Source organism: Tiliqua scincoides, chromosome 2 (genome assembly GCF_035046505.1).
Source record: "Tiliqua scincoides isolate rTilSci1 chromosome 2, rTilSci1.hap2, whole genome shotgun sequence".
NCBI classification, from domain to species: domain Eukaryota; kingdom Metazoa; phylum Chordata; class Lepidosauria; order Squamata; family Scincidae; genus Tiliqua; species Tiliqua scincoides.
This window is the reverse complement of record NC_089822.1, coordinates 70,084,438-70,101,438: the sequence shown is the minus strand read 5'-3', so window position 1 is coordinate 70,101,438 and position 17,001 is coordinate 70,084,438. Positions and strand designations below refer to the sequence as shown.

At 45.7% G+C, this 17,001-nt stretch overlaps 1 protein-coding gene across 2 annotated transcripts in view; it reads right to left on the bottom strand.

Annotated features, from left to right (window-relative positions):
• Window positions 1-15,958, bottom strand: part of CEMIP2 (cell migration inducing hyaluronidase 2) — an 85,813-nt gene extending 69,855 nt beyond the window's left edge. Inside the window, exon 1 of one of the 2 annotated variants that reach the window (XM_066614097.1) lies at window positions 15,869-15,958. The gene's annotated coding sequence lies outside the window, so the exon portion shown is untranslated. Of the gene's footprint in view, window positions 1-10,663; window positions 10,798-15,868 lie in introns of those variants that run through there. The other variant, XM_066614098.1, reaches the window with a different exon arrangement.
• Window positions 15,959-17,001: the final 1,043 nt, after the last annotated feature.

Below are 17,001 nucleotides of genomic sequence, written 5' to 3'. Positions count from 1 at the left end.
GTGCTCTTCAAGACATTGAAAGAACATTGTATATAGCCAAATTCCCAACCCAGGCCTCTAATTTAAAACAGTAACAAAATAATATTTTTGTATAGCTACATCCGTTTGAGATTATGCATTCTTGTTTCCTTCTGCTATTCTAATTTTGAGTCTTATGGTAGAAGCTGTTCAATATTTACTTCCTGTTCCAAACAAATGCTGAACTAAAAATTACATTTCTAAGAAGATTGCAAGTATTTGGGAAGAGATGGGTGAATATTGGCCATTGGTCTACAGAAGACGTTGGCCATTGGTGTACAGTAGCCAATTGCTTTCAAAACTTTGCTTTTCTTATTTAATGTAGGCCATTTATGAATATTTTGCATAGTTACTAAAAAATTCTTTTGTTTTATTCAAACAACAAAATGAAATGCATTGAGTATATGATCCTACAACCCAAGCCTATTAAAAGTGCTTCACTGGTGGAATAAGGGTTCTGCCATAGGAGACAGCAGAAATGCTTGGATCCTGATGCACGATGCATGATGTAGTTGCGCTTGCCAGCAGCAAAGACACCATCCGCCAGTGTAAGGCAGCAGTGGGTACAGGCGATGGGACAGGGAAGAATATGGGAGTTTCTGGGCAGGGAGGCAGGCAAAAGGTGGGTGCAATCAGTGGCACTCATGAGCAGCCAGATCCTACCTCACTCCACCACCATTACACTCATCAAGTCCTGCACTGGTAAAAAAAAATCACTGGTGCAGAACCAAGGAGACCCATGGGGGGAGTGTAGGTTTTCAGGAGACCTCTGTTTCCCCCCCCCCCCAATAGGATGAAGGGTGCACTTCCTTGGTGCACATGTATCAACGGGGAAGATTTAGTCAGGATGGGGACTTCAATGTGCTTTCTCCCATACTGTCTGCAGAAACAGGTCAGCCAGTTAGAGTGAACTCTGGTAAACTACAGAACCTCAGTGGAACATCTCACATTAAGGGTGCAATCTTGACCTGAGGTTAGGTCGGCCCAAGTCCCCTGGGAGGGTCACAAACGTGCATAAAGCACTTTTGCGCCTCCGTGGGAGGAAGCCAGGCTGGTGCTCCGAGAAGCGCCGGCCTGTGGAGGAGGCCCCCACACCAGCTTCCTCCCGGTTCCTTGTGTCGGCCCAGATGAGCCGACACAAGGGTGACAGGTAGGCGTGAGGGAGGCAGGCGTTCCTAGGCAGGGGGAGGGAGGTCGATGGGCAGCCCCGGGGGCAGGCAGCAGGGAACCAGAGGCAGGGCTGGGATGCGGCAGTTATTCCCAGGGAGAATGGAGCGGCTTCAAGCTGCTCCGCTCTCCTCTGACTTGTGCCACCTCAAGTCCTCAAGTCCGAGGAGGCACACTGGGGCCAGCAGCCCTTACCCGGAGGTAAGGGGAAATGTTTCCCCTTGCCTCTGGCTAAGCCGCTGCTGGCCACTGCCTCCTGGCTTGCCTGTTCCAGCGCAAGTTTGGATTGCGCCCCAAGTCAAATGGATATGGACCATATTTTCTGTTTGGTTTTCCCTGAAGACAAATATCAGTTTCCAACACCTGTAGAGGGAAGTGCCTTTGTTTGACTAAATAATGCCAGGTCCAGCTTCCAAGGTCAAAATTCACTTAGCAAAACAAATGTGACCAGGGAATGGCAGGCAAGGACCCAAAGAGAATGTGTTTTAATTTCTCTAGCTTGAAAAATTCCCTAATGGCTACTTGTATTATACCATAGAGTCATAGGTATACCTGCATTTTCTATTTCCTTTCTTAATGTCCTTATCTTTCTATCATCTAGCTGTAGCTCAAGACTGTTTTCATGCCAATCAATGCTGTACCACATTTCTATATAAACAGAAGTACTGAGTCATCGTCAGTAACAATGCTCGGTGTCCTTGTGGAGCTGCTTTGACAGCATATTTCAATTCTGGCTACTAGTACATTTACACCAAGGCATTTTTCTGCCAGTTACCATTAATCTCAATGTGACTAAGTACTTTAAATTAAAAAAATAAATAAATCATTTGACATTTCAATCAAAATGCTGAAATTATAATTTTGCTGGTTCCCAGGGACAAAGGACAACAATGGCTGGGCCACTGATATAAATATAATATAAATAATATAAGAAATTCATTTCACAATCTCACATGTAGCAGCAAGGATGGAGTATTGGTACGTTGTTGTCAGAAAGAAACAGCCCTGTGATTTTTCAAACCAGCTTGCTCTCAAAATGATGCATCTCACCCTACAAGTTTATTACATAGGCTATTGAAAGGGTAGACAGATAGGTATTACGCTTCTCCCAAGATTTGGGCACACCATCTTGAATATCTTAAGATTTTGTGAGATCCAAGATGATGGAGCCTTAAGTCTGTGAATTGCCTTAGAGGAAAGGAGATATACAGATGCCTCTGCATGGTACAGCCTCCCTTTCCCTTAATGGTCCTTGATTAGGATGATCTCTCCTAAGAATTTGGCATTATCTCAGCCCCTCTAAGGCAAAATCCTTCTAAAAATGTAAGTTAGAAACCAAAATGGAGTTAGGCGAAACTGCACAAGTTTTTGGAAACAGAGGCCGTCAGCAACACTGGTCTAATCTATTGGCATTAAATGTCATACAACTCTGTTCCTCATTATTAAGATGTGTAAGAATTATTTTAAAATCACTGCTCTCTGAAGATAGTGGTTATCCTTATCGCTCATCTTTTATGATTAACTTTGTCACCCTTTCATTCATTTACAGATAATGGAGGCCAATAGGTCCAAGGTCACACAATGCATTTCCGGCCAAAGGGAGATTTGAACAGGTCAATTAAAAGTCATGTTGCACATTTTATATTGGCATGGTAGTACACTACTAGGCACAGTTGATCTTACAATTTGAGAAAGATACACAATATAGTAGCAGTAAGGCACATGCTTTGCAAGAAGAAAGTTGAATACCTTGGCAGCATCACCAGGCAAAGCTAGGAAAGACCCTTTATCTGAAACTTGGGGAGCTGCTATCAGGCAGTTCAAACAATAGTGAGAAAGATGGACCAATCATTTGAATCTGCAAAAGCCAGATTTTGCACATACTTGAACATATGGTTGCATACAGAAACACTTAAGGATGATGTAAAATAACTGAATAGCTAAGTTTTTCATGCCTCAGCAAGCTACTGCACCCCAAGGTGAACTTCCTTAATTCAAATATTGTATTTCATGTGTTTTATGGCTATTACTCATTCCAGCCAAAGATATTCTGTGCACCTGCACACACATATACCTCCTTGCCTTGGAGAAGTTGGATAGGTCACTTGGCATTTGTCTCCTGCTCTTGCCAGAACAAAAATACTAGCTTTAAAGAAACAAACTTCTGCACACCATATTTTCTGAAGACCATCCCTCAAAACGATTACAGAAAGTGCTTTCACCGTCAGCAAAAATGTGCTAAACTGCTCTGATGTTCTGCCTCAGAAGCTGAGCAAGTCTGGGCTTGGCTGCAGCCTGGTTAGGAAGTCCTCCGAGAAGCTCAGGAATCCTGCTCTTTCTCCAAGGATCTCAGAGCCATAGGAAAAAATGAAATAGAACTAAAACTGCTCAGAAAATGAAAAGTTCATCTAAAAAACACTCCAACACCATACACAAAGGATCCTACATTATACTTTAAGATGCAATTTTGCAGAAAAGCGTTTTCACAATGTTCCCATGCATACATTAGTTTCAACACAGTGGTTACAACCCAACAAAGAATGAAATATATTCAACTCATTGCTGGATTGTGGCTGATGACTATCATCCTGGATTCAAGTCCTGTTGACACTAAGAGCATTTGCACATGTAAACCTGATCACACAGGACTGCAGCCAGTAGCTTTATGCTATCATTCTATGCACACTTTTAAGTAAGCCCCCTGAACACAGTCGGATGGACTTTTGAGTAAATATGCAGAAGATCACACTATCAACTTTTTCATTACAGTACCTTATAGTATAATGAAGTACTACAGATGAACAGAAACTACTTAAACTACAGCACTGAGGATTTCAGAAGAGCTTCCCATTTTAAATCAGAAGTATGAATAAGTATGTTTGAAGTGCCTGTGAAGTAGTTTTTTCTATGTGGATATCTACCGTACATAGCACTGTTTCTCAAACTGTGGGTCAGGACCCACTAAGTGGGTTGCGAGCCAATTTCCGGTGGGTCCCCATTCATTTCAATATTTTGTTTTTAATATATTAGATTTGTATCTGATTGCATTTGAAGAAATGTTACAGATCTGTACTTTTAACAGACTACTATAAATACGTTTTTAACAATGATAGTCACTCCCGTGTAAGTGTGGGTAGGATTGCAGCCTAGGATTGTTAAAAAATTTCCTGCTTGATAATGTCACTTCTGGCCATGATGTCACTTCCAGTGGGTCCTGACAGATTCTCATTCTAAAAAGTGGGTCCCTGTGCTAAATGAATGAGAACCACTGGTATATAGTATGCAGAAGGTAGAATCCACTTAATTTCATATCTCTTGTCCAAGACAGAAAACCATAATTTATCCATGGTTGCTTTACGGAAGGTAATGCACCGTGTATTTCATAAAGGTGAAAATCTATACACAGTTTTATATGGAATCCTTGAACTCTAAGGTGGCTCTAGCAACTTGAGCCAGGGGTTCTCAAACTGGTGGGTCAAACGAGCCCGAGCCCAAGAAGCCCTGCTTGGAATGATTATGCCGCTGCAGGGAGCTTTTTTTTTTTTTTTAACTTACCCATCTGCAGCAGCCTCTGGGGGATGTGGGGAGCTTCAAAACATTTTAAAAAATATGATTGCAACCCACTTCCAGGTTGCAAACACAAAACCATAAGTGGGTTGTTATCATATTTTTTTTTTAATGTTTTGAGGTGTGGGGAGCTCTGCAGAGGCAATCCTAGAAGCTGTTGCAGACAAGGGTATGTAAAAAAACTGTTGCAGCTGCAAAGCTGTTGCAGACAAGGGTATGTAAAAAAAATGACAGCAACTGTTACCCTGCACATGCCCGATCTTGTCTGATCTTGGAAGCTAAGCAGGGTCAGGCCTGGTTAGTTCTTGGATGGGAAACCGCTTGGGAATGCCGGGTGCTGTAGGCTTATACCATAGTCTTTCGAGACTGAAGGTTGCCAACCATGTAAAAAAAACAAAAACAAAAAAACAAACCATGTCCAGCTTGTGCCTCATCTTTTTTAAAGAGGCAGTAATCCTTTTCTGGATGCCAGGGATTTCTCAAGGCAATTAAGGACTGTTTCTAAAAAGACCTCCTATGCTTGGATATAGATACCCAAGAACAAAATATGTTCACAATGTTAGCTAAGGCCAGATGCATATATAAGCCATCACTTTCCCCACTAATACCACAGAGATAGGAAACAGATCCTTTGACTGCTACTTAAAAATTTAAAGGGGAAAGTCACAATTTATACAAGTGACCACTTTCAGAACAGATGCAATGGAAATGTATTTTGTGCTTAAGTGTCTGAATATAAGCAAAAACTCTTCCAAAAATGGGCTGAAACAACTGTCCTCAAATCCACACTGAAACATATTTTAAAAAATAAGCAAACCTACTACAGGTCCTGCCTCGTTTTCCACTGATTTGACTCACCACTGATGATGGGGTCCACCTTTAAATGCCTTGTAATAAGGGGGAAAGTACCAAAATCCCATTTCCTACCTTTGCACTGTTAAACTGCACTGGTTACAAGCTTCTCCGGCTTAAAGATAGCTTAAAAGATCCACTTCCAGGTTTCTTGCTCCTTCATTGTAGCATAAGAATGTATTGGCATAGGTGCTATACCACATTCAGTCACTAGTATTCCAGCCCCTGCATCAGCTGGAAGGAGTACATTTGAATCAGGCAGCACAGAGGGTGGTGGGAGAGTGTTCTTGGGGTATAGAGGGTGCATTTTTGGGTGGGGGGAGAGCTGAACAGGAGAGCACCAGGCCCAGGAAGGGGTGAGATTGGCAATGGCAGCACATGCCGTATACTAACGCCTGAGCAGCCTTACATGGGTTGCTCAGATTTGTGCCAGCTAAATAGCTGGCACAGATCTAAGTAGCCCCAAAGGGCAGGCTGGGGCTTAGCACAGGGTAAGGGGAAGTATTCTCTTACCCTGAGGTGACCTCCAGCAGCCTCCTAACCTGCATTGGATACAGTGCAGCCTGGCTGTACCAATGCAGATTAGGACTGCACCCTGAATGTTGCAATCTTAAATAAAACCAATTCATACAACTCAATTCCATGCAGCATACACCACTTCCGGAGTGCAAGTTACCCCACAATGTGAAAGGGAAAAAATCATCTGAATATCTTTAAGAACCAATTCCACCAGTCTCTGAGATCCCCCAACAAATAACCAGATGAAGGCACTTATGACTGCAAGCCAGACACGCTTACCTAGGAGTAAGCCCAACTGAACACTTACTTCAAGTAGGCTTGTATATTATGGTGCTGCATGACTGCAGCCTAATGCTATTTTTAAATTATAGGTTTGCAGATTTCACTCACTGCTTTCCCACCAACTTGCTTTATGCTGGCTGGTTTAAGATAAACATATTACCCTAACACAGTGAAACTGCTTTCCACATTTCTACCACCAATATTATTCTTCACAGTAGATAGAGCAGAATAAACATCATGATTAAATCAAGCCTAGTAGAGTTCCTTGTGAATCATTTTAAGTTCAAAAAACTAAAAAATGTGTTGTTTGACTTTTAGTAGGTTAGGCCTGAATCTTATTGAGACCATTCATGTTCTGGCAGCACAGGGGCCTTTATGGCAGTGTGAAAGCTGGGCCACTGCTGCAAATAACACCAGCATGAGGCACAGCAATGACTCCAGGAGGTTCTGTAAGTGCTGGAAAGTTGGTGGCAGGATGGACTGTGGGCAGGGAGAGGGGAATAATGGGGTGTTTGGAGGGAGGAACCAGGGATGTTTTGGGGAGGGAGGGGCTGGATCCTGCAGCAGTTCCATATTATCTTCCATTTTTCTGCCTGGCCCACCCCCAGCTCTTCTCAGATTTGTGCCAGCAAAACGACTAGCGTTAATCCAATGAGACCTATTATATGATTGGGTAGCCTACTGAAGGGCAAGTAACAAAATGTTTTTTTTAATGCCTAAAAAATATTTTTACTCACCTCCAACAAACTGTTCAATTGTTCCCTCGCCACAGCATGCAGTGCATGCTCTGTTGGTGCAGCTGCATGCTATAATGTAGCAGCAAATAGGATTAGGTAGTCTGGTTTCTTTTCTTATTCTTGGAAGACTTTAGAACATAAGAAGAGCCCTGCTGGATCAGGCCAAAAGCCCATCTAGCCCAGCTTCCTGTATGTCACAGAGACCCACCAGATGTCTCAGGGAACACCAAGTGACCTGTGTCCTGGTGCCCTTCCCTTGCATCAGGCAGTCTGAGGTAGCCTACTTCTAAAATCAGCAGGTTGTATATACTCTGATGGCTTATAACCTGTGATAAACTTTTCCTCCAGAAATTCTGTCCAATCCCCCCCTTTTTTATAAAAAAGAAGAAGTCAGAATTCAATCTCTTTACCAGGAACTTGCAAATGAATATGTACTATTTAGTTTCATGAAGAATCCACATTGCAAAAATAAGTATGCAGCCATGGCACAGATTCAGAATAAGGAATGTGGTGTTTGCAGAAATTTAAATCTTACCAAGGTTTTTTTTTTTTTAAAAACTAGATTTTTCATCATTATGAAATACATTGAGCATCACGAAGTTGTTCATGTATTTGTTAACCTTCCCTTCAAAAGAATGTACAGGCACTCCCAGTCTTATATAAGGGTTCCATTCTGGGCACCCTTAAGTGAAGTTTATGTAAGTCAGAACCAGGTTGTGCCAGAGGAACCACTCTTTGCCAAGCTTGCCACTCACTTTTCTCTGTAACTTGGGATCATTTCCAGTGCTCCTCCTTCATTTAGAGAGCCCACCTAGAGAAATGTGCTAAGATTGCTGCATTCTGGAGCACAGTAGTCTTGCCCCTTCCTCCCTGTAAGCTTTGTAAACAAAAGAGGAAACATGGGCTGTGTTGGGAATGATCCTAGCTTATAGAGGAAAGTGATAAGCTTTACAGAGGGTTGAGTGGTGAGCTTTGGTGACTCTTCCTGCACAGCCCAGACTTTACGTAAATACAAAATTATGCAAAACACAAGATTACATTAAGTTGAGGATTACATGTCAGTGAGTGCCTATAGTTCCAATTCTATGCTTCTCTTGCACAGCCTGGTTATTCGTGCTGCTTTGTAGTCAAGCAGTGTAGAATGGTGGTAAAGCTCACAACTTGCATTACTCACAAGGAGGAAAGAAGAGGATCACTGCATTTAGTGGGCCTTACTCCTAAGAAAATGTGTACCGGATTACAGCCTTATTTTGTCAGCATTTGTTGCTGTTACATTAGAGAACTAACTAAAAGGCAAAAACAAGCACTCCTTTTAGAGGTCATAGCCAGTGATCAAGACATATAAAGCTGCCTGAGCAGACAGCACTGTGACATGCGGTGTCCTAAGGTCCAAGGTAGAGACCTTTCCTGCTACCCAAGTTCCATTTAACTGGGAATGATACCACGGCTGACCCACTTATGAGGTCGGATGAAATAGGCACCTCAAGTGATGAAGAAGGTGGCAGAATGGTGGAGGGGGATGCCCCTTGCATGTATGCCTACAGACCACCTTCAGCTGCTTCCACTGGCTTCAGCCCTGCTTGCCACCTGGCTTCACCACTGCTTGGCTCTCCACATGTGCGCCCTTACCTGGCACTGCATTCGCACGGCTGCCACCAATGCTGCTTCCTCCTCACTCCTGCTGAGGCCACCCCATCTTTTCTTTCACTGTCTGCTGTCATTTAAAGAAGGCAGGAGGTACTGGAAGAGGCAGCACATATAGAAAAGGGAAGGGATGGCCCAGAACTTTTCCTAGAAAATAGTCTAGGCCAGCACTTCTCAAAGTGTGGTCCATGGACTGGTTGCCAGTTCACAAGACATCAGCTGCTGGTTCATGGTGCATCTCCTGGTGCTTCCTTCTTCCAGTTTTTCAGTCTCCTGAAGTCACAGCAGACCCTTTTGTGTAGCACTGGTTTAGGCCACTATCAGTTTTCCTTCACAGATTTTCTCCTCCCTCCCTCTTTCAAATGGTAGCAGGAGCTGCAAGAGGAGATGGGGTGGCCACAGCAATGCTAATACACTGTCACATAAGGGAGAACCTGCTGAGAGGTCAAGCAAGGGGGGCAGCAGCCATGATGTACTGCCTCACATGCAAGGCACGCTCGGGCTGGCCCTATCAGGGCCTGATTCTTGGACATTCTGCATGCAAAGTTTGTCTACCTATAATGTCAACAGAATGGATAGAATCTTGAACAATAGGTAAGAGGATCTGGTGGCCTCTAGGCAAGTACATGGCCTTTTGCATGCTTATATTTGCATTCAAGAACAGACTTGCTAGCCCAGTACTCATTTTGCTACCTTCTGGGAAAGGTCAGGCAACATGTATCATGGATGAGAAGCATGCAGGATAACTCATGAAGTCTCCTCATCCCTAGTGTCACAATCACAGGGGTGCATGATGCATTTCCTCATCTTGCAGTAATAAGAGCAAAATTGCAGGGAAAACACTTCAGACCCACTTGGGCCAGGGGAGGGGGGCTTCTCTGTTGTGATACCACAGGAGAAGTGAAGCAGAAAAGGCTACATTTTGCAAGACAGCAGAGGAAGCCCTGCAGAACTTTAAATTAAGTTGGGTGAGGGGGCACTGCTGCCCAATGTACCACTCCAAAGCACTGGCTTGTGGTGAAGCATCTGTGGCACCGCTGTATAGAAAATAAGACAAGGTGCAAGAGCGAACTAAGGTTTTAATGCATCCTCTCCTCTTCCTGCCTCAGTTCAAAGACTGAGAACTATACCTTCATCTGGCAACAATGATACTAGTAAGTCATACTGCTTGTAAGAAATAGCATTTTAAAAATACCAAGATAAGTTGGAGAAAAGAGGAAAGTTAAGAGGGGGGGCGAGAGGGAAGCAGAGGGCAAAAGTTAAGAGGGGGGCCAGAGAGAGGGAAGCAGGGAAGGGTAAGAAAGAGAGAGGGAAGCGAGGGGGGGAAGCAAAAGTTAAGAGGGGGGCCAAAGAAAGGGAAGCAGGGGAGAAAGTTAGGGGGGCCAGAGGGAAGCGGGGGGAACGAGAGAGAGAGGGAAGCAGGGGGCAAAAGTTAAGAAGGGGGCCAGAGAGAGAGAAAGAGAGAAGCAAAAGTCAAAAGGGAGCGCCGGAGTGAGCCAAAGACTACAGGAGAAGCCAAGCATTGGCCATTCACATTTCGCCCCCCCCCCCGCAAAGGGGCTTGCAAGCCTCTCACAACCGCGGGTTAGCGGGCCCTGGTGCGGACCCCACGGGTTCTCTGCCTTGCGCGCAAGGGAGGATGTTCCCACAGAGCGCTGTGGGTTGGAGAGTCCGGTCCCGTCCGCCTTCAGTGCGGAGGCTGGAGAGCGGGAGGGGAGGGCAGGCAGAAGACGGGCAACAATGAGAGGAGCGGGCGAAGAGCGAAAACAAAAAGGCGCGGCGCGAACAGGGAGAGGGTCTGGGGCGAAGAGGCTGGTGGGGAATGCGGGGCGCGGGAGGCGGCGGGGAAGGCAGGCGGCGCGCGCTCTCTCACTCACCGTGGCCTCGGAGCGGGCTGTGCGGAGCGGCGGGAGGCGCGGTCAGGGCGGAGGAGGCTGAGGCATGGTGCCGTCCCCGCTCCTCTTCGCACCTAATGTAGCCGGCGGCTCGCCCCGACTCGGCTGGAAGCGCCGCTGGCAGCCCTCGGCCCCCTCCCGCCTGCCCGACGCGACGCGGCGCTGCTCCGCCCAGGCTGCTCCGGCACCGCCTCCTCTCCCCCAAGCGGCGCTGCTTGGCCAGGTCCTGTTGCGCCCGGGGAGGGAGGAGCCTGCCAGGTCCTGCTACTGCAAGAGGGGCAGAGCAGAAGGCCGCCGCCGCCGCCCCGTCCCCAGCAGGGCCTGGAAGGAAGCCCTCCCCAGGCTCCGCTCCCTGCACCAACCCGCAAAGAAGTCACCTCAGCGCTTCCTCCTGCCGCGCTGTCTGGTGGGCGCTGGAAACAGTTGGCGAGAGACCAGCCTCTGCACGCACGCGTTGCTTTGGCAGCACCAGCCCGTGCGTGTCTACTGAGAAGTAAGTTCCAGTGAGCTCAATGCGGCTTACTCCCAGGAAAGGACTATAGGATTGCAGCCTTGGAGCCCAATCCTAAGCATGTCTACTCAGAAGTAAGTTCCATTGAGTTCACTGTGGCTTACTCCCAGGAAAGTACTATAGGATTGCAGCCTTGGAGCCCCTTCTTAAGCATGTCTACTCAGAAGTAAGTCTCATTATAGTCAACGGAGCTTACTCCTAAGGCTGCAATCATATGCACACTCTCCTGGGAGTAAAACCGATTGGATATAATGGGATTTACTTCTGAGTAGACATGCATAGGATTGCGCTTGGTCCGCTGCCACCTCTGATGGGGCCCCGAAACAATATAAGGAAAACCTGCGCAGACTCTTCCACCAGAGGCAAAAGTGGACCAGCGTACAGGCTTCGCCGCAAACCTTCCAAACTTTCTTCAACTGTCGGGAGGGGGACGCCAGTGGCGTAGCCAGAGGGGGTACAAAACTCTAAGGCAGCATTTGCTCTAGCGTTCTGGAATGGTTCCGAAGCAGAGGGGGAAGGACCGCTTGCACGCCGGTGCAAAACTTATCGGCCCCCCTCTAGCTACGCCACTGCTTGTCGCATTTGGCCCAGCAGCAACCCACACGCAACGCGTCTTCCGCACTGCTCGCCCTCGACCTTCACCATCTCCTTGTGCAGTCAGCCCTCTCCGTCTGCAATCGATCCTTATGTACAGTGCACTAATAGGGCAGAAAATGCTGCTGAAGTAGATCGCTGCTGGTGGTACCTGGAAAAAGCTGGTGGCAAGATGCATCCGCTGCAGACCCGTCTTTATGCGGGTCGCTCAGAGAGAAGTTGTCTAACAGCACAATCCTAAACATGTCTACTCAGAAGTAAGCCCCAATGTGTTCAAGGAGGCTTAATCCCAGGAAAGTGTGTGTAGGATTGGAGATTTACAGCCCAATCCTATCCACAGTTTCCTGGGAGTAAGCCCCATTGACTCTAATGGGACTTACTTCTGAGTAGACATGCATAGGATTGGGCTGTTAGAGCGCAATGCTGTGCATGTCTACTCAGAAGTAAGCCCCACTGAGTTCAGTAGTCTCAGGAAAGAGTGCATAGGATTGGAGACAGTCCAATCCTATACATGTCTACTCAGAAGTAAGCCCCACTGTGTTCAAGGGGACTTACTCCCAGGAAAGAGTGTATAGGATTGGAGACTTACCGTCCAATCCTACACATGTCTACTCAGAAGTAAGCTGCATTAAGTTCAATGAGGCTTACTCCCATGAAAGTGTGCATAGCATTGCGGTCCTAGGCTGCAATCCCATCCACACTTATCTGGGAGTAAGCCCCATTGAACTCAATGGGAGTAGAAATGTATAGGATTGGGCTGTTACTACTGGGGTCAATGAGCCTGACTGCCAGGTACGTGTGCCTGGTTCGCAGCTCCTGTCTTTCGGGTCCGGCAGCACTCTTGGCCTGAGCCAAGTGTTTCGAGGGGAGCACTGAGCTTCTTTGCACCATTGCAAAAGATTTCTCATCTTAACTCCCACTAGTAAAGGCTGGTGCGTGCTTCCCACCCGACCTGCCACTCATTCTGCTTCCTTTGCACCTTCTGATGAAAGTGGGTGCTGGAAATATGAATGCTCAAACTACAAAATTACGCTTACTCTGGAAAAGATCACTGAGCCATTGATGTCGCCTTTGCTGCCACGGAATGACACAGTTGCACCTGCTGTTTGATGGAACTTGGAGGCACCTACAGTCAGCCTACAATGGTGGGCTTTGATCAGAGCTCTCCCCTCTCCAGTGCCCACCTCCACGAAATCTTTCCGTCTGGGGTTGATGCTGCTGCTGACCCAGGCTGCCCCCCTGCAGTACAAGCAGAACAGTGACCTCTAGTGATCAAATGAGGAAATTGCCGTCAAGCCGCCTCCCATTCTTTTGACTGGCTACCTATGCGCAGAGGCTGGGTTGTGCTGGCTCTGGAAATTTGGACATGAGCCACTGTGTCTGTATCCTAAGGAGAGGAATATCTTAAACCATTTCTGCCCAATGTTGCATATGCGCTACAGGGATCAAATGTGTACACCTGAGGGCTGGGCAAACATGAGTTTAAAGGGAAAAGTAAAAAAAGAACAATTGTTCCTTCCCAAGTAGCATACACCAAGGATGTCCAAAGTTTTTGGCAGGAGGGCCACATCATCTCTCTGACACTGGGGCTGGGGGAAATTTACATTTCAAATTTGAATAAATTTACATAAATTAATATATTAGAGACAGAACTTATATGAATGAATGAATTTTACTGAGCTTTTTTGTAATACACATGAGATCCAGAAAAGGAAGGTTGTTAAAATAATTCCTGACACATATAACACACCTCTTCCTAGGGAAAAGTAGAGAACAAACTTAAGAGGAGTCAGAGTGGGCTCCTTCCCCCCCCCCCATACAGGAGCATGTTTTTACTCTCACTCTCCCCAATCCTGGCAACAAGCAGCAGCAGAGGAACACAGTCAGGGAGCTGGTGGGCTCCTGCCCCCTCAGGACAGGAGTTTGTTTCTCCTTGTTCACACAGAGAAGGGAGCTGCCTGTCTCCCTCTCGCAGTCCCTCCCCCAGCCTGCACCCAGCACCAAACAAACTTAGAAGCAGGCAGAGAGCTATGTGTATTTCCCCATTCACCCCCTCACCTTCCTCCCTCTCTGCCAGCAACCCCAACAAGCAAAAGCAGTAGGTTTCCTCCCCATTCAGACATCCCATGAGTTCTTCCCTGCAGTGCCTGCCTCCAACACAGAGCACTCACAGCCCAATCCGATCCACACTTTCCTGGGAGAAGCCCCACTGACTCTGTGGGACTTACTACTGAGTGGACATGCTTTCCAGCTGCATTCAAACATCCCTGGGACTTCTTCCCTGCAGTGCCAGCCCCCCAGCACAGTAACACAGCAAGCAGCACAAATAGACTCACCAGGACAAACAGACCCAAGACTTTTCACCCCCATCTGATGCCTGCACTCAGCTGCAGCCTCCCCAACCTAATGGGTGGGTTGCATTTGGGCAGGGCTCCTGCTCTCCTCTGAGTGCTTAGCCTTTTCCTTGCTGTTGAAGAGGGGTAGCAAGGGCTCCAGCTGGTCTCCAGCAGGCCAAGTGCCCATTGGAGATGGGGGGGCTCCCTGGGGGGCCAGATTGGGGCCCTCCGCAGGCCGCAAGTGGCCCGGGGGCAGGGGTTTGGGCAGCCCTGGCATACACTGATCTGCCTTTACTGCACAGTCCATTAATTCTCAAGAAGCTTCCCTGCAGTTGCTCCAGCCGATGCAGTGAAAGTGCCTTGTCATACTTTAGGGTTGTGATGTTAGTCCATTTGGTTGCATTAAGCATTAATCATTATGATTAAGCATTAATCATTGCATTAATCAATTAAAAAAACACCTTTTGATTATTGAATCAAATTTCCCCAAATTATCATGCAGGGATTTTTTTAAAATGTCAACTATTTTAAAAATTGCAAGTGCTTACAAAAACTTCACACAAATCTACATAATTTAAAAACAGAGTATACTTTTTCTTCAAAACTACTCTTTTATTCTTATACCAGAGATTTCATAAATCAGCTGGTTGATTCACAGGTTAAGGACTGAATCCTATCCAAGTTTCCAGCACCAGTGCAGATACAGTGCAGCCCCAGGGTAAGGGAACAACTGCTCCCATACCTTGAGGAGGCCTCTGTTACTGTCAGGATACAGTGCACACCCCATTGGCACAGCTGCATAGGCACTGAAAAACTGGATAGGATTGGGCTGTAAGGCTGCAATCTAACCACACTTACTGGGAGTAAGCCCTGTTGATTTATAGTATTTACTTCTGAATAGACATGCATAGACTTGAGCTCTAAAACTCCATTTTAAAGATTTATTCCCTTAGGTGACTATCCTTCATATTTTGCAGTTAGGTGGTTTTCTAGCAGTCTGCTATTCTTCCTACAGCCTTTCACCATTAGGAAGTGATCAGAGTTCTTTTGCCCCACAGCAGAGAGTTAGCATGGAAGCCATAAAAAGAAATTATCTTCTGGATACAACAAATAAGAGCAGAGTTTCTTCAAATGCTGAGCTCTTTCTAACGTGAATACAAGAAGCTACAGTGATTCCACTCAATATGAGTTAGCAAAGTAAGCATTCTATAGTTTTTGTTGTTGTTTCAACTACAACTACAGTGATAACTACAAGGTTTAAGAACAGTTATAATGTTCTTATAATATCATATAATTAATATGATAAAGCAAACAACTCTGGAATGGTGTCAGTCTTCTTTTCTAAGTTTGGGGAATCTGAATTATGCAACAAATATAGGGTTCAATCTTATACCCACTTACCTGAGAATATTTTACTAAACATGCATAAGATTGCTCTTAGACAATGTTGTTTGTTCCACAGGAAATGTAGATGATACATTGGTGGTTGCATAGAAAACAAAGTGCTGAAGGCATGTACCCAAACTTGGAAATCAAACGTTACAAATATGAACATGAACTAGAATCAGAGACTCTAAGACAAACTGACTTCTCACCCCAAAGCAAAGTGCAACTTGCTCAGTCTTTCTGTTGTCACTCTCCCGTATGTTCTATTCTAATAGTTGTCAGTATATTTCAAATTTGATCTGAATGGAATGTAACAATAATTTAAAAGTACACTGAAGAATAAAATACATTGGCAATTACCTCGCTTTGGCAGGAGTATCCAAAAAATGGAACACTGAAGCTACTTTCTTCCCTTAACGGCTCCAGTTTTCTGCTGATATGGAGAGTCAACAATGAGCTGATAATCTTTTATGCTTTTATAAAGGGCTGAACACTGCTGCAGGAAGAGCATGATCTGTCACAGTCTTCAGGATGTCATGTCAGACTCTTTTTTTCTGACTTAACAAAAACAGGAATTGTCTCATGTGACACATGTTTGTGAGCCAAATATCCCTAGTGCTGTGGATTATCCAGCTGTCTTGAAATTGCAAACTTTACTACTTGCATGGGTGATGCCTTTCACAGTCTCAGGACTTGAGTGTACAGACCTAAATCATTTTGAGTTAAAATAAATTGAGAGTTGCTGATCATCAGTGGTTCCAACTCTTCTTGGAGAACTGCAGATGCTCAGCACTAGCAGCATGAATAGATATTGATCCAGTGAATGGCATGTTGACCACTGTTCATAGTTCAAATCCAACTCAAAATATATATCAGGGTTTGCTGAGTATGATGATTAAACTTCCTTTGCTCTCTTCTTTCCCCCCGTTTATTTCTCCTAAGGAAAACCTCAGTGCAAAGGTCAATACGAAAGAGGTTTCAGTGAAACACTTGGAAATCAGCACCATTACAGAAAGATTCTGTGGCCAAACAGACAGGTTCTTATCCCCTTTGTTTGAGTCCAGCCACATGCTGGAATTGGCATGCTGGGATTGGCATGCACCAATAACCAATTGGGCATCCAAGCCCACCTGACCAGGTCAGAGGGCGGGTAGAGATGCTTAGATGTTCACAAACTATCCAGTCGATGATCTCTTACATCATTAACTTTAGGTTTCCTGGACAGTTAGTATGTTCAAGCTTTGTTCCCTCAGAAATTGCATCTGCATGTGACCAAACTTGTCTCCTGTAGCTCATAGAATTGCAGTGGATTCCTGATGCAAGGGAGAGCACCAGGATGCAGGTGTCTTGTTGCCTTGTGTGCTCCCTGAGGCATCTGCTGGGCCACTGTGAGATACAGGAAGCTGGACTAGATGGGCCTATGACCTGATCCAGCAAGGCTCTTCTTATGTTCTTATGTCCTTAAGCTGAACTTGGAGTAAATACCGAATAGG